Raw genomic sequence first — 23,171 nt, 5'->3', positions numbered from 1 at the left:
AGAAAATATCCTGACTTTCACTGTCATGTTGTACATCCCCACAAGTCTCCAGAAGATTTGCAATTGCTTTGATGCCGAATTCATCCTTATTAAGCTTACAGAATATAATCATTACAGGTTGTGCTGTCATTCTATGCTACTTGTGCATTCAAACGATAGCATTACAAAGGGGATTGTTGATCAAATTGGAAAGAAACATGTAGTAAAATGATTTCCATATAGGAACTCAACAAATTATCCTAGAAACCTGATAAGATAGCAAAAATAGTTTTATGTAGTGGCGGCATATTATATTACCTATATTTAATGTAACAATTTACTAAGTACAATATATTGCTTGGATGCAAACTACTCTTTGATCCTTTAATGACAATTTCTATTGTTTTAGCAAATAAAAAACGTCATTAACAATTGAATCTTCTTTGCTTGCTCTATACAACTTGTTTAAATTTTCCTATCTCAAACACATGCCTTCCACCTCCTTTAATGGAATTGCTAATTTCGGAACGTTCTCCTAGGTCCTAGAAGAGTTCCAAAATATATTGTAAAGTTGATGTATGTTTCAAATTTTGAGTTAACGTAGTTAGGGGGCCTCTATTGTGCCCATGACTATACTAGTCACTTTTGCGTTCATGGTTCTATCCTTAACCATTCTTGACCAATTTGTCTCATTGTTTCAATATCATGATCCTTAAATGCATCGCACCTCCCTTATTAGAGATGCCTTTGGCCTCACAAAAGCATGGTGAGACTTTGATTGAGGGGAATCCTTGGAGAGGTAGTGCGTTTCTCTGCTTTGCATAGAAATGCTTGGAAATATGCTTTATCGAAGATTTCTTGGTTGGTGGTGAGTACTCTTCTTAGTACGAGTGTAAAATCCGCAAGGTACTTGATAAGCATATCCTCTTCTTTAATTTCCATGCCATGGAACTTGCTGGTGTAATCTAGAACACTTTTGTCTTCTTATTTTAAGGATATATACTTAATCCTTTGATTATACTTGTGGCCTATGGAATGAAAATTATTTTGGATCAATTTCATGAATTATTCTCACGTGCCTATAATCAACATATTATTCTCACGTGCCTATAATCAACATATTATTCTTCTCATAATTAATTAAATAATTTTCGTACCATATGAGTTAATACTTCCTTTTTGAGGTGTGCAAAGTTGATTTTGTATGCCTCATTAACTCTGTGAAAACTTAAATAAACTGTCGATTGCTTTAACCAATAATTCAATTATCAAGCATTAATTTCTCCATTAAAAGAGTTCTAATTCCAAATTTGGTAATTAAACAAAATTGGATATTTTGCTTTGATAGACTCTTTGAAGAACTCAATTTTCATACCTTCTCCTTCCTCCATGCCAATTTTCTCTATCACATCTTCCACAAAATTACCTATTGATGTTTTCTCTTATACCATCTTCATTTGCTCTCTTTTCATGTACTCTTCTTGTTGGCCTGAACATTGTTGGTTTTCCTTATTGTCTTATTGTTGTAATCTAATACAGTATATATTCATCTCTTCCATTTGGTCTTCTTGTACATTTTTAATTGTCATACACACTTGCCACAAATAATTCAAAGATTAATTCTCTTTGATACCAAATTAATTTGTAATTTCTCAATTCTATGCTTCAAAAATAATAAACCAAAATTTGTATTGTGCTACTTAAGTACAACATAAATGATAGTATGAAGAGGAAGAAATGCCACAGAGAATGAATGTGACCACCATATTTACCCTCGAAACCCTTCAAAGAAGTAAACTAGACTTTGGTAGTGGTAGTTGCACTAATATTGTAATGAATAAATAAAATTTGGCAAATACAAAGAGTATGTTTAAGAATATGGATGTAATCTGCCTTTTGTTCCATTCAAGAAACACTATGTATGGTTGCAATTCGCCCCTTGTTCCATTCAATAAACATTATGGCCATTGATGCAATGTGCTACTAGCTCCATTTATTGCATAGCACAATCGTTTTCCTATTTCTATGCTCAAATTGTAACTTTGCAATTCTACTTTCCAGATATACAACTTTTTTTTTGACATTCTCCTCTATTAATATAATTGTTGGCATTTGGCATAACTGATACAAATGCAGGTGATGCAGTTGAAGTTGGATGACTGTACCGATAAAGGATATAAATCTATTTGTGATGAAGAGATTGAGATTCTATGAATAGATGCTATGATCAGTTATTTGTGTTGTCATTGATGACAACTGATGTTCCTAATGTCTTGTTTTGTCATCTAAGTGTTTTGGTTTACCAAAAGACAGGGTTTACCGACAGAGAGCTAAAGTCTGTGAAATAGGACTTTAACCGGTAACATAGAGATGTTTTGATTGGATCTGATGTTCGGCGATGATTGGTGATTTGTGGTTTGGATGGTGAACTTGTATCATGGAAAGGTGTATGCGACCGAAATCGAAACTTGTGGAGATTATCGGAAGGCGTGTTTCAAATTTCTGATGAAGTTATGCTAAGGTTTTAGTATGGTTTAAGAAAGATGAAGAAATCATCAAACCGGTAATGATTTCTATTATGACGGTGATCAACAACGAGTCTACATGATGTTGATAACACGACACAACCCGCGTGAAATATTTAATTGTTGTTTTGGCACGATTCAGGGAATAATTTCTTGGGAATCAACGAAACACTTAGTAGAGTGTTTTGAGGGTTTGACTTTGGTACAGATTGAATTTCCGTGATGGGTTACGATCAACCAATGGTTGATATTGCATTGTAATTTGTTGTAATGATCTGTATAACGATTTGTGATGATCTCTTATGATTTGAATTGTAAATTCAAGATGTAATTAGGGTTTTGTGGCCAACCTAGTTGAGATGGCTATTTAGGATGACACAGCTGATGTTTATTGTGTCAGTGGTCTTAGAGAATGTGTTAAGTCGTCCAAGAGAAGTGTGAGATCTGCCTGAGAGTTGCAGAGTGTTGTGTATAACTGGATCTGATCAAACAAGAAGAGAAGTGCAAGTAACAGATCATTCTTTCATTGTTGTTCCCTAACAGTTGCAGTAGGTTAAATCCCTTAACTGGGTAGGTTCTAACATGCCTTAAACATTTAAGTCTCCTAACATGGCATCTCTCAAAAGAGTGTTAAATCCTCTCACAAGGTTGATCCTAACAGATCATCAAGCTCCTAACCAGGCTACAAGGCAAATCTCCTAACTGGGTGACTCATAACAGGGTCTTCTCCTTACCGAGCGTATTGTAAGCTCCTAACAGGGCGTACTTCAAAAGAGTACAAATATTTGTGGGTGCCAACTCCCTCCCATTATGATTTTTTCTTATTTGGGTTTCCACGTCAAAAACTTATGGTGTTCATGTGTGGAATGGTTTTCATGTGATGTTCTTGTTTATGTTTTATTTCATGCATTATTTCTAAGACATCGGTTATGTTGTTTTATCAGAAGTTTATTAGAGGTTATCGGTACTGATAAGGAGTTGTTTGAGAAAGTATTTGATCTGATTGATAAGGTTAATGAGTTGGTAAATGATTATTTTTATATGATTGCTTTGATGGTGAAAGTATTGATAGATATGGTAAATGATTGGATTAATGTGTTAACCAAATTTGATAAAGAGGTTGTTAGATTTGATTAAAGAAGTTGAGACATTTGTTAAATGGTTTCAGATTTGATATAAGTTAGATTTTGGGTTTGTAGTTTAAATTGGTCCCCCCCTCTCAGTATTAACCGGATCTTCATAGGATTAACATTTGGTATCAAAGTTTTGGTCCTCTGTGTGCAGAAAGCCTAACCGCTTGAGGAAAAGATTCTGAGGAATTCAAGATGATGAAGAAAGATGGTCCCAAGTTCAACGCGGATAACTACAAGATTTGGAAAGATAGAATGAAGATCTACATCAAAGGTCTTGGTGCACAATATTGGTAGCAAGTTGAAACAACATATGTTGCTCCTACCACTACTCCCTTGACACTAGATGAACTCAGAGAGCAACAAGATAACATGCAAGCCCTAGAAGCTATTGTAAGTACTTTATCTGATTCAAAATATATTGATGTTCAAGGATTCGAAACTACAGGTGAGGTTTGGGAAAAGTTAGAGATAATCTATGGAGGAGATGAGCATGTTCAAAGAGCCAAAGGGGAAGGCTTGAGAGGAAAGTTCGATGACATGAGAATGCTTGAAGGAGAGAATATTGCACAGTATGGTCAGAGAATCAAAGAAGTTTTTGGCAGCATAAAGAGTGCAGGAGGTAAAATAGAAGATGATGCAATAGTAAGTAAAATGCTGAGAACTCTTCAACCTCAGTATGCTATAAGAGTATCGTCAATCCAAGAACTTAGATCTATTTCAAAGGATAAGGTAACTGTTGATTCATTGATTGGTAAGATTACAACTTTTGAGTTAAATAGTTTTGACAATAGTGTGACAAAATCTATTGAATCTGCCTTTAAAGCTTATGTTATTGGTTCATCTGCTAGAAAAGGAAAAGAAATAATGTCAAAATCATGAGTGTAGGACAATTCATGAAAGTAACCGGGGAAATGAAGATTAAGTGATGGAACTTGAGGCTCTGTTAGCAAAGAGATTTCCAAGAGGCACTGGTAAGTATACAGTAAAACTACCTTTGAAGTGTTCCTCTTGTAGTAAAATTGGTCATATTGCTTCTAACTACCCTAACACCGATAAGAAAGAGAAGTTTAGAAGATTCAAAGAAAATGACAAGAAACATTGTTATGTTGCAGTAGATGAATGTGTGACCGATGAGGAGTTGGAAGAAGAAGATGACAATGAAGAAATTGTGTTTGTCGCTGTGAAGGAGGATCTGTCTAATGAAAAGGCACTAGTATCTCATATGGAGAATAGTGATGAATTGATTATAGATAGTGGCTGCTCACACCACATGACCAGAGATAAAAGCAAGTTCATAACCCTTAATGAATTTGATGGAGGCGGCGTTAGATTTGGAAACAACTCTCCTTGCATGGTGAAAGGTAAAGGTTCAATTTCTCTTAATGGGAAGAGTAATGCCGATGATGTGTTTTGGGCTGATGGTCTTAAGCAAAATCTTTTAAGTATTGGTCAACTCAATGATAAAGGTTATTTGCTTGAGTTTAAGACTGGAGTTTGCAGATTTCTTGGAGGTAATGGTGAATTGACTGCTATCGGGAAGCAAACTAGAGGTAACTTATTCCATTTGAATAGTAATATTAATAATTGTCTGGTTGCAAGAATGGAAGACAATTGGTTGTGACATAAAAGATGTTGTCATGTTAATTTTGATAATTTGGTTAAGATAAGCAAGTCAAGTGTTGTAAGAGGATTACCCCAACTTGTCAAACCAGATAGTGTGATATGCAAAGATTGTCAAATCGGTAAGATGAACTTTATTTCTTTCAAGAGCAAGAATTGTATTTCTAAGAATGTTTTAGATTTGGTACATACTGATCTCTGTGGCCCTATGAGAACAAAGAGTTATTACGGTGATAGGTATTTTATGATCTTTACTGATGACTATTCTAAAATGACGCGGGTGACATTTTTGAGAGAGAAATCAGAAGCATTTAATAAATTTAAATCATTTAAAGCTCTGGTTGAGAAGGAAATCAGTAAGAACTTGAAGTGTTTAAGATCAGACCAAGGAGGTGAATTCACATCTGATGAATTTGTTAAGTATTGTGATGAACAGGGTATAAAGAGACATATGTATGCTCCGAGGACACCACAACAAAATGTTATAGCAGAAATGACGAACATAACAATAGTTGAAGCTGCAAGAACCAGGCTATTGCAAGGTAATGTATCCAAAATGTTTTGGAGAGAAGCGGTCAGTATTGCTGTATACACTCTAAACCGGGTTTTGGTAAAAAGAGGTAACAATAAGACACCCTATGAGCTATGGTATGAAAAAACCCCTTGTGTAAGTTATATTAAAATTTTTGGAAGTCAATGTTTTATTAAGAGAGATAACTACACTCAGAAATTTGATGCAAAATCTGATGAGGGAATTTTTCTTGGTTGCTCTTCTAAGAGTAAAGCATATAAATATTACAATAAGAGAACTAAGAAAATTGTTGAAAGTGCTAATGTAAAAGTTGATGATCTATCTGATAAGTCTGAAGGTACAAGCAGACCAGAACTTGAAAAGGATGATAATGAGGAAAAGTTTGTGATCATTGAACCGGAAGCAAAGAATAATGAAGAATCGATAAATGCAAAATTGGATGCTCAATTGGTAAGTGATGACAGTGAGGAAGAAGATGAAGAACCCGATGAAGAAGATGCAAAACCGACACAAGCTATATATGTCAGATTGAATCATTCACAAGAGTAGATAATTGGTGATAAGAATGCAGGTGTGCAAATTAGGAGAAAGATACGAGAGAACTCATATTTGATATCTACAATAGAACCCAAGACAATTAAGGAAGCACTAAAGGATGATAATTGGGTGAATGCAATGAATGAAAAATTAGATTAAATCTTATAAGAATCAGACATGGTCACTTGTTCCTAGACCAGAGGATAAGAATATAATTGGAACAAAATGGGTCTTTAGGAATAAATTGGATGAAGAAGGAAAGATTGTAAGAAACAAGGCAAGGTTAGTCTGCAAAGGGTATGCTCAAGAGGAAGGTGAGGATTATGGTGAAACATTTGCACCTGTTGCTAGATTAGGAGTAAGGATGCTGCTGGCATTTGTTGCATATAAGGGATTCACAGTTTACCAAATGGATGTCAAGTCAACCTTTCTAAATGAGATTCTAGAAGAAGAAGTATACATTGAACAACCAGATGAATTTTCCTTGACTAATGATAAAGACATGGTGTGTAAATTGCAAAATGCACTATATGGTCTTAAGCAGGCACCGAGGGCATGGTATGAGAGATTACATGCACATTTGATCAAAACTGGATTCCAACATACCAATGAGGACAACAACATTTATTTGAAGACTGATGGAGACAATATGCTGATAGCAAAAGTATTTGTTGATGACATAATTTTTGGTGGAAATGATGATGTGTATGGACTTCATTGGTATAATGAAAAAGGAATTTGAAATATCTCCAATCGGTGAAATTAAGTTCTTTATTGACTTACAGGTTCAACAATTGGATGGTGGTATCTTTATTTGTCAGACCAAGTATATCAAAGAGGTGTTGAAGACTTTTGGCATGGAAGATTGAAAACCAGTAGGAACACCGATGGTTACAGGTTGTAAGTTGTCAAAGGAAGATGATTCCCCTTCTGTTAGTGAAAAAGAGTACAAATCTATGATTGGCAAGCTACACTATGTTGTCCATAGCAGACCAGACATTGTTCATGCTATTGGATTAGTGGCTAAATTTCAAAAAGAGCCTAAGGAGAGTCACATGGTGGCTGTGAAGAGAATTTTTCGGTATCTCAAAGGCACAATAGACTATGGTTTATGGTATTCCTATAAAGGAGATTTTACTTTGGATGTCTTTATTGATGCTGATTGGGCAGGTAATGTGGATGATCAGAAAAACACAACTGGTGGAGCTTTTCTACTTGGAGGAAGATTAGTGGCATGGACGATCAAGAAACAAACTTATGTTTCTCAATCTATAGCTGAAGTAGAGTATGTAGCTGCATCCATGAATTGCATGCAGGCAATATGGATGAGACATGTGCTAGAAGGATTCAAGATAGATATGTCAGAATCGATGACTATCTATTGTGATAATACAAGTGCAATAAACATTTCTAAGAATCCTGTACTTCATTCCAGAACCAAGCACATTGAATTGAAGTATCACTTCCTAAGAGAAAGAGTTCAAGAAAAGGAGGTGAAGATGGAATATGTGAAGAGTAAAGATCAGTTAGCTGATATCTTTACTAAGCCCTTATTGAAGGCTACCTTTGAGTTTCTTAGAGGTAAACTAGGGGTTAGACTCCTACACCAGAAGAAATAGAATGATGGAGATCCATCAATCCTATGGATTTCATGTTTATTTTTCACTAAGGATTGATGAAGGTGCAGGCTACTCCTTTGGGGGAGCAAGTCTGATGTAAAGTTTTGATTTAATGCTCTGTTATAATTTTTTTGATTTGAGTAGCATAGATGATGGAAAAGGCAACAACAGAATTGAAGACAAGTGATGCATTTACATGTTTGGCATTGTTGTCAAATGGGGAGAAGAAAAGAATAGAAATCAGATATGACAAATATGGGAGAAGTTTACGATCAGAAGATCAGATTGAGAGAAGCATTGGTTAAGGGGGAGATGACAAAAGGAGGAGAACCGACAAATTATGTGATATCGGCAAGCTAGTTGCAGATGGTGATGTTACTCTGATTGTATATCTAACTAGTGTTGCCATCAATGCCAAAGGGGAAGATTGTTGGCATTTGACATAACTGATACAAATGCAGGTGATGCAGTTGAAGTTGGATGACTACACCAGTAAAGGATAGAAGTCTATTTGTGATGAAGAGATTGAGATTCTATGAATAAATGACATGATCAGTTATTTGTGTTGTCATTGATGACAACTAATGTCAAATGATTTTCCTGATGTCTTGTTTTGTCATCTAAGTGTTTTGGTTTACCGGAAGACAGTGTTTACCGACAAAGAGCTAAAGTCTATGAAATAGGACTTTAATCGATAAAGCAGAGATGTTTTGATTGGATCTGATGATCGACGATGATTGGTGATTTGCGGTTTGGATGGTGAACTTGTATCATGGAAAGGTGTATGTGACCAGAACCAGAATTTGTGGAGATTATTGGAAGACATGTTTCAAATTTCTAATGAAGTTTTGCTAAGATTTTAGTAGGGTTTAAGACCGGTGAAGAAATCATCAAACCGGTAATGATTTCTGTTATGACGGTGATCGATGACAAGTCTACATGAAGTTGGTAACACGACACAACCCGCGTGAAAGATTTAATTGTTGTTTTGGCGTGATTCAAGGAAGAATTTATTGGGAATTAGCGAAACACTTAGTAGAGTGTTTTGAGGGTTTGACTTTGGTACATATCGGATTTTCGTGATGGGTTACGATCAACCAACGATTGATATTGCATTGTAATTTGTTGTAATGATTTGTATAACGATATGTGATGATCTCTTATGATTTGAATTGTAAATTCAAGATGTAATTAGGGTTTTGTGGCCGACCTAGTTGATATGGCTATTTAGGATGACACAGTTGATGTTTATTATGTCGGTGGTCTTAGAGAATGTGTTAATCCATCCAAGAGAAGTGTGGGATTTGCTTGAGAGTTGCAAAGTGTCGTGTATAATTGGATCTGATCAAGCAAGAAGAGAAGTGCAAGTAATAAGTCATTCTTTCACTATTGTGCCCTAACAGTTGCAACAGGTTAAATCCCTTAACCGGGTAGGTCCTAATAGGCTTTAAACATTTAAGTCCCCTAACAGGGAAGCTCTCAAAAGAGTGTTAAATCCTCTCACGAGGTTGATCCTTACAGACCATCAACCTCCTAACCGGGTGACTCCTAACATAGTCTGCTGCCAATCGAGCATATTGTAAGCTCCTAACAAGGCTAAGTTCCTAACATGGTGTACTTCAAAAGAGTACAAAGATTTGTGGGTGCCAACTCCCACCGTGGTCTTTCCTTATTTGGGTTTCCATGTCAAAAACTTATGGTGTTCATGTGTGGAATGGTTTTCATGTGATGTTCTTGTTTATGTTTCATTTCCTGCATTATTTCTGAGACACCGGTTATGATGTTTTATCATAAGTTTATTAGAGGTTATCGGTACTGATAAGGAGTTGTTTGAGAAAGTATTTGATCTGATTGATAAGTTTAATGAGTTGGTAAATGATCAAGTTTATATGATTTCTTTGGTGGTGAAAGTATTGATAGATATGGTAAATGATTTGATTAATGTGTTAACCAAATCTAATAAAGAGGTTGTTAGATCTGATTAAGGAAGTTAGACATTTGTTAAATGGTTTTAGATCTGATATAAGTTTGATTTTGGGTTTGAAGTTTAGATTGGTCTTAATACTAATTCACCCCCCTCTCAGTATTAACCAGATCCTCATAGGATTAACAATAATACCTTACTCCTTGTGTTGTTTGTGTTTGAGTATTCTCTTGGGCTCACTTCTATTTTATATTTTTGTTGTTTTTCTAAAAGTTATTGTTTGATTAAACTTTGTTTTCATATTTTCCATTATGGAATACACCTCCCTACTTAAAAGAGATTTTGGTCAATAAAAAGTTTACAAATTGTAAAATAGGGAGTATTTCCAATTTGCAAGGTCTATATATACGTATCAACTTGTGTTGAAACTTCAATAACCAAACTTTTATTATGGGTTAGGAACAATTACAAACGTCCCTTCCTACTTGCTACCACAATTAGAATTCCACATGTTACAAGTAAACATTGCAATGGAAGAAAATATTGTTACAACTTTGACCATGCTGTTGTACATGCCCTTACAAGTCCACAAAATTTTCACAACTGTTTTGATATTAAATTTATAACAACTCTCAAGTTTTACCCCCCAATTCTTATTAATTTTGTTTTTGTTGTAATTTTCATTGAAGTTATTAAATATACATTCATTTGTTTATTTAGACACTTATATTCATATGAGATATGCATTTGGTCATATGAGACAAACATCTATCCATATAAGATAGACATCTATCCATATAAGATAGACATCTATCCATATTGAGTATGTATTCCTCTATCCACATGGAATAGATTATCCAGACATGATAGTAATATTGATTTGACTAGAGATAGGTTCAACGAAACCAATTGAGTCTTGAATCTTTCATTCAAGATTTCACTTCCTCAATGAAAGTGCAATGAGGTGAACATCATTTAAGATTATATTTATATATTCATAAAATAGTAGGCTTGAGCGCTGCATAAAAATTTGGTCTAAATTCTTGAGGATTCGAGCAATCCATCCAAAATAATTACAAGTATAGGATGAATTTATTTTATTTCATATTTATCTTAGTAATTTCATCTTTAGATTTAATTTAGTGATTCATTTAGGTGAATAATTTAATTAAATGTTTAAGTTGGTAATTCTATTACCCTGGAAAATTTCGGACCATTTTTGAAAACATGCATATGAAGAACTTTTTTTTTTCATTAGTTTGCCTATATACACACTTTCAAATAGGCTCATGGTGTAATATATATGTAGACATAGTTTATACATTATGTTTGATGTGAACTATTAACAAATTTGATTTGTTTTTGATAAAAAAGCAGCATTAACAGGGCACCGACCCTTAACAAAGAGACCTCAATCCTTCTACAATTAGTGTTAACAAATGCTTATTGTTTTTGAAACAAAGCAACATTAAGAAAGGTGCTGAGCCAAAACAAATCCAAAGGCTAACAAGGAATACAGACCAAAGTCGGACCGGCCAAACCAACCAGTCAAACCAACAACACCCAAACCAAATCAAGAGGGGGGAGAAAACCCCGAATCTTGAGAAAGGAGGGCTTGGGAAAGGAGGTTAGATTTTCCTTTCCGCCTATGACAAACCACCATCCATGCAACACTATCAGTAGGAGCTTTCGAAGAAGAAACAAATGGGGAATACCCTGCAGAGTCATTGCTAGATTGCTGTTGCAGAGCGGCAATAGGCTGTTGCTGCTGAGCAGTAGCAAGAGAAGTAACGCCAGGAGCCGAGTGAAGGTGAGAAGCAAGAGCAACAGGAGGAGGATCCAAGGGGGCGGAAGGGGCCGCAACAACAGTAACACCAACCAGGGCTTCATCAGTAGTAAGGGGCGCCTCATCATGAGATGAATCAACCAAAACAAAATCTGAAGCATTAATCGTCAAGTGGTCCTCCGTAGCATCCTTCCACCAAGTAGCAGCACCTTTGCGGCGAGAGAGAGAACAGTCAGAAGCAAGGTGACCCGTTGAGAAACACCTTCGACAGCAAAACGGGAGGCCCTCATAATCCAACGGTTGAGTCCAAGGCCTGTCCCCAACCATAAGAACCACATCCCTAGGGAGGGCTAGCGATATGTCAACATCAATTAATAGGCGAGCAAAGGTAGAATGACCCATGGAGAACGTGGCATCATCAACCTTCAAGAAGCTGCCAATGGAGTTACCGATGGCCTCAAAACAAGAAGGTTCCCAGAAATGGAGGGGGAGATTGGGGAGGTGGACCCAAACCGGACGAACAAAGAGAGATTCCGTAAGGGGGTTGAAGGAAGGAGTCCAGGGCTTAAGGGAGAGAGAGTGATCCTCCCAAGACCAAAGCTTCCCCAAAATCAAATCACGATCAAGAGTAGAGGCAAAGGAAGCAACAAAAAACCCCTTAGCACAAGGGAACAACTCAATGCCATAAGAAATATGGGGCTTCCAGTATTCACTCACCCAACGATGAAGGTTCGGGAGGGAAGGCCAAAACCCAGTAAATTTGCAGACCAGAGCACTGTGTTGATAGAAGTCAACATTCTCCACAACCTCACGACCACATACCACAACAGGAGAGGTCTTGGCACAAGGAAGAGGACGAACCCCCCTAGAAGGCTGGGCAGATTTAGCCACACGGGTAAAGCTACGCTTCCCAGCAAAGGGTTTGGGCATAGCAGTCTCACCCGCAGGAAGGTCGTCACTAGCACTAGTAGCAGTTGCCAAGGTATCCAACTCCAGAACTGGATCAGAGACACCCGGTTTGGGAGGGACAAAACCACCAATAGGGATCTTGGCCTCCAAACCCCCAATATTAGTACCCAAAACCGTAGGAAGACCTTCTGCACCAACAAAATCACCCAGTGTAGCAGGCAAAGCCACCACAACACCAGCATCGGAAGTAGCAGCCACGAGAGGGGGAAACTCTCCAACGATGTGGGAGCCATCAGTGACCCAACTAGGTCGAGGCACCAGCTCAGAAGAAGCAGCCGCAACCATAGCGCGGGCTGGAGAGTCACAACCCAATGTAGAGGGGAGCTGGGATCCAAAGCCAATCGATGCAGAAGCAGGAACATTTGAAATGCATGAGGTGGGAGAGCAGTTGGAGAGCAGGTGCGGGTGCGGGTGCGGGAGCGACATGTTAGCAGTGATAAGTTTAGTATAGTAATCTCGTCATTCCATGAATGTTAATTTGATTTGTTTCTTTCGTATTATTCAATTTTTTTTTTTATATCCTTTCTAACATACAAAAGTTTTCAAACTCAAATTTACAATAAAATAATGAAATATTTTTAGCTAATAAAATTTGAAGATTTAAACCATACTTCAATGTTTGTCTATTTAAGAAAACAATAAACCACCTATTTGGAAAAATGCAAATCCCTTTTTTACTTGAAGCCTAATTTTGTCCTTTGAACTAGATGTTTGCTAACCATTTTCTTCATATTGAGAGCATTATCTCTTGAACTATTTTGGATACTAGCTTCATCTTACTTGCCACCAAGTCGTGTTACATGTGATGTACAAATCATTAATTTTAGAGTACTTCCAATATAGTGTTGCTTATCTAATTGGTATTTTTACATTCTAGGTATGCTTTTTATTTCTTCTCTTTGCAAAATGATGGTTAAATAAAAAAGATGGGTTGGAGTATACATATATATTTCTTAGGATGGATAAGGATTTGATAATGCAAAAATAGAGGATATAACTACAAAATCTACAATTTAGCTTATAAGGCTTCATAAAATTTCGATGGATGGATTTATGGAAAGAAGTAAATGAGACCTAAATATGTATAGTGAGAATTGTCGAATTCTCCACCTTATCACAACTACTAAATGGATGCATGAACAAATGCAATTGCTATATCTAAGATCCATGGTCAAATTAAATTTTTATTTTTATCAGTGATAATATGAATAAATAAACAAATAGAAAGTAGGGGTCAAGTTACCATGTGTTAATATCTACCTTGAGTATTTTAAAACTACATTTGAAATACTAAAGTATAAACATCAAAATAGAAGGCGCATGAGATACTAATACTAGCCTTTGCATAAGGTTTGAAGGAAGCATCAACCTAACAATGTTATGATTAACAAGTCATTGTTAACCTTTGTTCTAAGGTTGAATAAAATAATAAACTTAAAAAAAAAAGATTAATAAATAATGTTAGACTCATGTTAAAGGTTGGTGTTAAAATTGTAATTATCACTACAAAAATTACATCTGGTGATGAAGAATAAGGCGTCAGACAAAAGTAATCAACTTCTTGTTTCCAGGAAATTTGAGCATCTAGTAGCATTCAATAATTGTTAATCCTTGGTGACATAGGATATACTTTTACCATATCAAGAGGGGAAGGTTCCCTTTGCATAAGAATAATGTATGATTAATACTATCCAAACACAGTTATGTCTTAAGGGCCTAGTGGCTAATGCCATTACTTGGTTAATAACCCCATAGATATCTTACAATTCCTAGGATACCTTTACCTTGAGAGATGTCTCCTAGTGATGAATATTGTTGTTCGAGCTATCATGTCAAAAAAATTTATGGCAAAATTTCTATTGTAAAATTTTTGGGCATTACATTTGATATCATAGCCTAGGTTGCAACACAAAGGAACTTTGGGAGTTAGTTGAGTCTTCATTAAGGTGTGTGTTTGGAGGAATGTGCAAGCTATTAGGGATACATTAAGATAGAATGTGGAATGGGAGTTAATATCAAACAAAAAAATAATCTAGTTGTAATTGCTCGTCGTAAGTAGAGTTATGCAATGGTTAAAGTTGACTTAAGCAAAAGGTGGAATGGGTATTAACATCCCCCATTTTAAATATTCTATTGAATTCTTTATGCTATTTAAACAATGTGTTGTGAACAACAATCGTTGTGAAAGCCACACCAATATTAGATATCTAATAAGGTAAACCATGTGATTGATTGGGGAAAAATCAAAGTACACTTAATGTACGATAGTAATATTAACTCTGCTCTTCCAAACTTGTAATCTTGAACCTTGAGAAAGAATGAAACATTATTTCATCAGGCATGTTGAAAATGAAAACCACATCGGTTGACCATAATGAAGTAATCACCACTAAATTGTGCCTAGCAAAGTAAACATTCGCTTATTACACGAATACTTGGATCATGGATAGCATAAGGATTGAAACCTTTTGTGTCACCTCTATAATGTGATCCATGTGTAAACATTGGTGCTATTGAGGAGTTATCTTAAAATTGATGCAAGAGCATCTAGTGGTGTAAGGACAATCTTGCATCACCCAAAACTGTTTTATTTTCCTTTTGTTTTGTAGTTGTATTCAATTGTTTTGGAGCCCATGATGACACTTACAAGATGTAGAATAGATAGAATCTTGAAATGATGAAAAATATTCACTTGTTATTTTTAGTAAGTTGGCCTATTTGTGTTCACATGGACATGAAAATTGACCCCAATAAGCGAGATTGAAAAATAAAATGATTGGTGAAAGAATCATCTCAATATCTTACAATGTTTGGAAGATATTAAAGTTTTCTTCTCAATAAAATTCTCCACTAAAATTTTAAACTCAAAATTCAGGACCTTAGAGCCTCAAAAATATTTTAAATTTAGACAAATAGATATTCAAATATTAGATGCTGCATATCACTTCACGAGCTTTGCAATAATATGGTATAATAGAAAATTAGATGCTTGAGTCAAAAGTTAAGCCACCAAAACTCATGTTTCAATGAAAAATCCACCTTGGGTAGGAAAATGTGATGGACTTGAAAAGCACTAAGAGGGGGGGGGGGGGGGGGGTGAATCAGTGACACCAAAAACCAAACTACTTTAAACACTAATTGGTAGATGAACTTAACAAAGATTTTAAACACAATGCATGTAATCCAAAATGATATAACAACATCCACAAAAAGTAAAGCATCCACCATAACACAAGTGTTTGTACGTGGAAAGCCTAAATAGGTAAAAACCACGGTGAGATGGAACTCACAAGTTAACTATTTGCAGTAATAGATAACTGACCGGTTAAGGTCTACAAAGTGCTCTGCTAGGAGCGAATCTTTTTAGAAATCCCAAAACTTGATTAGAAGCTTATACCCTATTGGGAGTAGTACCCTATTAGGAGTAACCTCGGTGGAGGATTTCAGAATCCAAACTAATGGATCACCCTATTAAAGGATTTGTACATTGAAGCTTGTTGGAGCTTACCCGGTTAGGGGATTTGATTTTGTTGTAATGGCTAGAAAACAACAAGAATGGTTGATTTGTTCTGAGTAGCACAATACTTGCTTGATCAGATCCTTCTAAGCATATTCAACACCGCTCTTCTGCATATTTTGCAACTTAACTTCTCATAACATAACACTTTCACTTATCATATATCACACATAACATAATTCACTGTGATGTCAATATATAGGCCTTATGATTTCATGTTGGCCTTAAGAAATCATAACTCAATTTCCTAGGTGTAGTGTATCTAGACAAGTAACCATAACTCATCATGAAAATTGCCGCCAAGCAGTCAGTGCTGGTAACTCATCACAAAAATCAACAAGTACTGGTTGGAACAATTAATATCGGTTTGAATAAAACATATGAACCGTTGTCCTTGAATCTCCGCTTGATCTCCATTTTGATTTTCATCATGATGTTGACTTAGTATAACCATAGGTTGTCTCTTATGCACATACTGGTTAACACAGAGTACCGGTTAGAGATTAACCACTAAGTATACCGGTTGACAGTGTAAACAATTGAAGTTACACCGGTAGTCAAATATAATCATATGTGTGTGTGAGTGTTTCATGAATATCAACAAATGATGAATCATCATCAAGCCAACAATCTCCCCCTTTGGCATTGATGACAACTCATAAAATTTTACAGTAATACCGCTAAGTGTGCATACACAACAAATTTACACATATACTCATGCTCCCCCTTAATGCATACATTATACAAAATTTTCAAAAATACACATACATATTTCTACTCCCCCTTTGACAACAATGCCAAATTGAAAAAGTAAAATATATACATATATATAGAAAATCTGTATCAAAGTGTTCAACATATACAACATTAACTGAAAAGTTCATGCATTAGCTAATCTCATAAAAATAGAATTGTAATTCTTCTTCATCCATGACAAAGCATTTTCCCATGATTCCAGTATGTTCTTAGTATACTCGAATGTAGACAACAACTGTGAATGAAATTCTTCCATTGAGTCTAGTGTGCAGGTTTCAGGTGTTGCAAGAATAGCTTCTGCATTGGAGTATGCTCTCTGAAGTATGTCTACTTGTGATGTCAGCAAACTTTTGAGGTCTGTAAGAGATCGAAGTCTCTTTGCCTTCTAGTATCATAATTGTCCAGTCTGTTATTCAAATCATCTACAAACTTGTTAAAGGTATGTATGGAGTCCTGAAGTGGGACATATGCCTTGCATATCCTTTCCATTTCTTGCTCTATTTCAGTTTGACTTTTTGAAATGTCAGAATAAAAGAAAGTAACATTGGAGGTAGAAGCAAGATACTTTCCTCCTATTTCAACAACTTTACTCAATAGACTTTTATTGTGAGATAGAGCCATTTTGCCACTATCAATATCCTTTGCCAGGTTTTCTCCATATTTCTTCTTGTGACTCTTTTCAACATACATTTGAGCAACATCTTCTAGTGACTTGATTTGATCAGATGCATCTGCAACTAACTGACCAAGTTTTCTAATAGGTGTAGATAGATGTGCTATAGACATTTCTGATAGTAGACCAGATAAAATATCTACCACAATGTGAATTATCTCTGCTTCAACCTTTTGCTATTTTAGTCTCTTCTTATGCACTCTAGATTGCATGACACTTGCAATCTTCATCATTTTTGATCCGCTCAAATTGTTCATATCAATAGGTCCTGAAATACTTAGAGAATCATCATCATCCTCCTCAAGTTGCTTTCGCTTTGCTGGTTCAGAGGATACAACCTTAATGATAGCTTTCTCTGTATTCTTCTCCGTTTCCTTTTCAGAGGACTGTGTGACAACATTTTCAGTAGGATCCTTCTGAATTACTTGAATGACTAGTGAGATTGGGGTTTCTCCAGTTGTTCTGTTGCCGGTGGATTGTCCACTTTTAGTTGAGTTGCCGGTTGTTCAACTAAAGTAACCTGTACATCAACATTTTCCAGAGGCTCCATATCTGGTGCAGTGTTATCTCCAGATAGGTCAACTGTGTTCTAAACATCATCAACAATATGAATAATGGAATCATCCTTTTTCTTAAGAGGATAGACCTCATCAGGTCGAATAATCTCCTCTTCATCCATTTTTGGTTTATTAACATCATCAACTATCTCTTATTTATCCTTATTCTTAGAAGAATGGATGAGTTCTTCCATCTTTTTGATTCCACAGACTATCTGATATGTCTCAGTTTCAATAATTGCCCTTTTATCATTAAGAAGCTTCAGTCTTCTTGCTTTAAAAGCAAGATGTGCTTTGTATTGATCAACTAAAGCACTAATTCCATCCATAGATAAATTGGGAAAATATTGTACAAATATTTCATCAATAATTTCTTTTTCCAGTTTTATAGCTTCCTCCCATTTATTTAAAAGAATATTATACAAAGAGATAGAAATAACCTTTTCCAAATCATGTGGAAATCTACTGTAATGACACAAATGAGTGATTACCTGTTGAATCACTTGCTCTTTCTCATCTTCAGTGAAGGAATCAAAATATTCTTTGACATTGTCAAACCTATTCCTCCCTAGCGTCTTCAGTGTTCTTTCAAAGTGGGTATCCGGTTTGTAAGCAGCTATATCAATAGGTGTAGTTGCCTTTGGCACTACCTTTACCTTCTTGGATATTCTGCCGGTTGCTTTTACCTTCTTTTGTTCTTCATCAAAATCTATTCCCTTAGACTCTGGTTGCAAAATTAATATTCCGCCTCTCTTCTTTGTCTCCTTCTTTATATATATTTTGGGTTCCGGTTCCTTTTTGGTTAGGACACTCCTGGTAACCCTAGTACTCTTTGGTGCTGGAGATGATTCATAAGACTTTTTATTCTTTCGTCTTGCACTTTTAACAGGTGCATTACTGGTTTGTGCAGGTGAATCTTGGACTGCCACAATGTCCAATTTTGCCTTCTTTTTGTCTTTAGGTGATGCTAATAGGGTATTAGCATAACCAACTAGTAGATCATAGTTTACCTTATAACTCATGTCTTCCATTTCTTCCTCTCTTGGCTCAATTGCTTGCATTAGGCAAAAATCAACGACAACAGTGAAGATTATATCCTTTTCAAAGTGTTTTACCACTTCTTTTGGTAGTCTCATTCTCATACTCATTTTCTTTTGGAACTCGTTAAAATACTTATTCATGGCAGCAGGGAAAGTATTCTTTACAGCCTTGATGCTGTTCTTAATTTGTGTCGAGACTGGTGAGTCCTTTGACCACTCAATGTCTCCAATCCCTGGTAGAAAGTTATGAAAGTAAAAGAATAGACCAACTAATAGCTGACCAAACTTGAATTTAAAACTGCTATCCTTCTTGATAGATTACAAATTCAAAAACAATTGTCTCCTGATAGCTTCACAGAGATCATAATTTGCATTATCCACAATCATTCTGTGAGCTGTATGAATTGCTGCCAAAGGAACACTGTTAAGTCTACTGGAGTAAAATATTCGGTAGCCTATCACCATTGCTGCTAGTTTTACTGCAGGGTCTTTAATGTTGTTAATGGAAAAAGCACGCCCATCAAATGTAGAACCGGTTAAATTGAAGACAGTATCCTTTAAATTTTTTCTTAGCTTAGGTACTTCACCAGTTGAGAAATAGCTAGTCACAACCTGAATGGATTCCTTTGTAATTGTGTGAGTTCTCTCTAAATACATGTTTTCTCCACGAACTCAACTCAAAATGATTCTTATATGTGCTTCTTCGAAATCTTCAAGAAAATAAGATACATTATGAAAACCCTTTTCGAAAACCCTAACATACTTTGTCTTAATCTTACCGTTCTCATCATAGAGTGATTTCAACTGTGTGTAAATGTATCAAGACCCTAAGTCTTCTAGCTTTCAGTCAATATAACTAGACAAATCACCTTTGACCAAAACACCACTCGGAACTTGTGATAATGCATTATAAGACACAATTTGTTCGGCCACTACGGTTTCCATAGGCTCAAAAGTAATCATTAACCTCTCTATAGACTTTGAAGTTGATGCCATTCTAGATGAACAAGATTCGAAGTAGTATGTTTAAAGAAATACCTTGTTTTGCGCACGTTACCTCGTTTACCGGTTAAAATTCCGAAGTGCACACCAGTTCGACCTTCTGCAACCTTCAATTCAGCTAAATTTCACAAATCACGAAACAATTCGACAATTTATAGCAAAACAATCTTTCTCAGCTCAGCAAGTGCTTCAAATTTCTTTCTTGAATGCGTTAGGGTAAAATTGACAAAGTAAAACTTGCTTTTATCCTTTTTACATACTGCATTAAATGCTCACCCATTTAGGGCTACAAACCCTAATTTTACTGCTCAAGTGGAAAACCGGTTGATAACATGTTGACAAAAGGTTACCAAAATTTCATGTTTCAAAATTCTTTTCCCGCTCATTTTTCTCAAGGAGTCCGGAGGTATTTTAACCATTAAGCTCCCCTTAGCCATATAAAAAGGCTTAAGTCACCGGTGCAGGGTTCTCTTCACTGGGTGAAGGAACAATTTCTTCTCCAGGTGAGTCATCACTTTTTTTTCTACCAAATACGATTAATTTCCTCTCTAGTTTCTTCAACATTAACTTTATGCTTTCCCTTTTGATCTTTAGAAGAGTTGACTGGTTTGCTGTTTCTGGATCTACATAATTTTGCCAAGTGCCTTGGTTTGTTATAGTGATAACATGACATACTAGATGATCTCCAAGGTCCTACATTTCCTCTTCCTGTTCTTCTGCAATTCATAGCCACATGACCAAAGTTATTACAGATGGTGCAAATAACATTTGTTGCCTTTTTCATCTCAAATGGACTAAATTGGTTGCCGTAGGGTTTTTGCCAGTTTAGGTTTACCCGACTGTTAAAGTTCCTCATCCGGTCACCATTTGGTCTTGGATGCATGTGTGGTACAAGATTGTTTGCTCCATATCTGCACTCAAAAGATCTATGTACATACATTCCACATGTGAAGCAATGACCTTCAAATTTCTTGGACACATACCTAGCATTAGTATTGTAACTTGCATTTCTGTTAGGTTTGTCTCTACAAGTATTTGCAGTGTGACTAGGTTTAAAGACCTTCTTACCGGTAGGCTTGTTGATCTTAAGAGTAGATTTGTTCTTAAGATTGTTTCTCTTTGTACCAGAGGATTCACCTTTTTCAGTTGTATGAAAACCAAGTCCAGAGACATCACCCTTCATTCTTTGTGATTGAATTTGTTCTTCCAGCATGGTAGAACTCTTGATGAACTTCTCCAATTTCTCATTGGCTTCAATAAGCTATTTTGTGAGATGTTCATTATGCTTTGACAGGTTCTCTTTAAGAGATGATGCAAGTTCAAGATCTAGCTGCAGGTTCTCCTTTTCTTCTCTTTCAACAATCAAATGCTAATGCATAGTGGCATTTTACCGCTTGATCTTGACAATCTCTTGATCTCTTTCTTTGATAAGATCTTCAACAACTCTTCTAGCTTCTAGTTCCTGACTCATGCGGATAGTAAGACCTTCTATCTCTCTCCCCAGATTCAGTTTCTCACCGTTTAACTTTTCAACTTCCTCTGCTAAAGCATCAATATTGGCTTCATCTGAAGAACTATTATCGAATATCTCTAATAGTTCAGCTAGCTCTCTCCTTTTGACTTGAGAAGCTTTCAATTTGACCCTTAGGTTTTCAAGCTCATTTCTATTGGCTTCTATTTCTCTAGCCATCTCAAAGTAGCTCATGTCCCCCATGGTGGTTTCAAGGCTCCCTTATAAGCAATTAGGATTCAAAGAAGTTAGGCTCTGATACCAATTGATGGACTTGAAAAGCACTGAGAAGGGGGGGCGAATCAGTGACACCGAAAACCAAACTACTTTAAACACTAACCAGTAGATGAACTTAACAAAGCTTTTAAACACAATGCATGTAATCCAAAATGATATAACAACATCCACAAAAAGTAAAGAATCTGCAATAACACAAGTGTTTGTATGTGGAAAACCCAATTTTGGAACTCACAAGTTAACTATCTGTAGTAATAGATAACTGACCGGTTAAGGTCTACAAAGTGCTTTGTTAGGAGCGAATATTGTTAGAGATCCCAAAGCTTAATTAGAATCTTATACACTGTTAGGAGTAGTACCTTGTTAGGAGTAACCTCGGTGGCGGATTTTAGAATCCAAACTAATGGATCACCTTGTTAAAGGATTTATACATTGAATCTTGTTAGAACTTACCCGGTTAGGGGATTTGATTTTGCTGTAATGGTTAGAAAACAACAAGAATGGTTGATCAGTTTTGAGTAACACAATACTTGCTTGATCATATCCTTCTAAGCATATTCAACACCACTCTTCTGCATATTCTGCAGCTTAACTTCTCATAACATAACACTTTCACTTATCATATATCACACATAACATAACTCACTGTGATGTCAATATATAGGCCTTATGATTTCATGTCGGCCTTGAGAAATCATGACACAATTTCCCAGGTACAATGTATTTGGACAAGTAACCATAACTCATCACAAAAATCAACAAATACTGGTTGGTACAATTAATACCGGTTTAAATAAAACATATGAACTGTTGTCCTTGAATCTCCACTTGATCTCCATCTTGATCTTCATCATGACGCCAACTTAGTATAACCACAGGTTGTCTCTTATGCACATACCGGTTAACATAGAGTACCGGTTAGAGATTAACCACTAAGTATACCGGTTGATAGTGTAAAAAATTGAAGTTACACCGGTAGTCAAATATAATCATATGTGTGTGTGAGTGTTTCATCAATGACAACAAATGATGAATCATCATCAAGCCAACAAAATGAACCAATAGATTGTTGGGCGCTTAAAAGAAGAAAATTTACACTTTCCATAACATTCTAAGGTGGTTATTGGTGCTAAATAAAGAGAGGAATTGAGCTTAAAGAACACAATTCTAGTAGTGCAGATTGTAACTCTAGCTTGTAGATTAATGTAATAAGGAAGCCCATGTGGCTGTAGCATGTTATTTTGTGAATGTTATA

Source organism: Cryptomeria japonica, chromosome 8 (genome assembly GCF_030272615.1).
Source record: "Cryptomeria japonica chromosome 8, Sugi_1.0, whole genome shotgun sequence".
NCBI classification, from domain to species: Eukaryota; Viridiplantae; Streptophyta; class Pinopsida; order Cupressales; family Cupressaceae; genus Cryptomeria; species Cryptomeria japonica.
The sequence above is the reverse complement of the archived record's forward strand: the minus strand, read 5'-3'. Positions refer to the sequence as shown.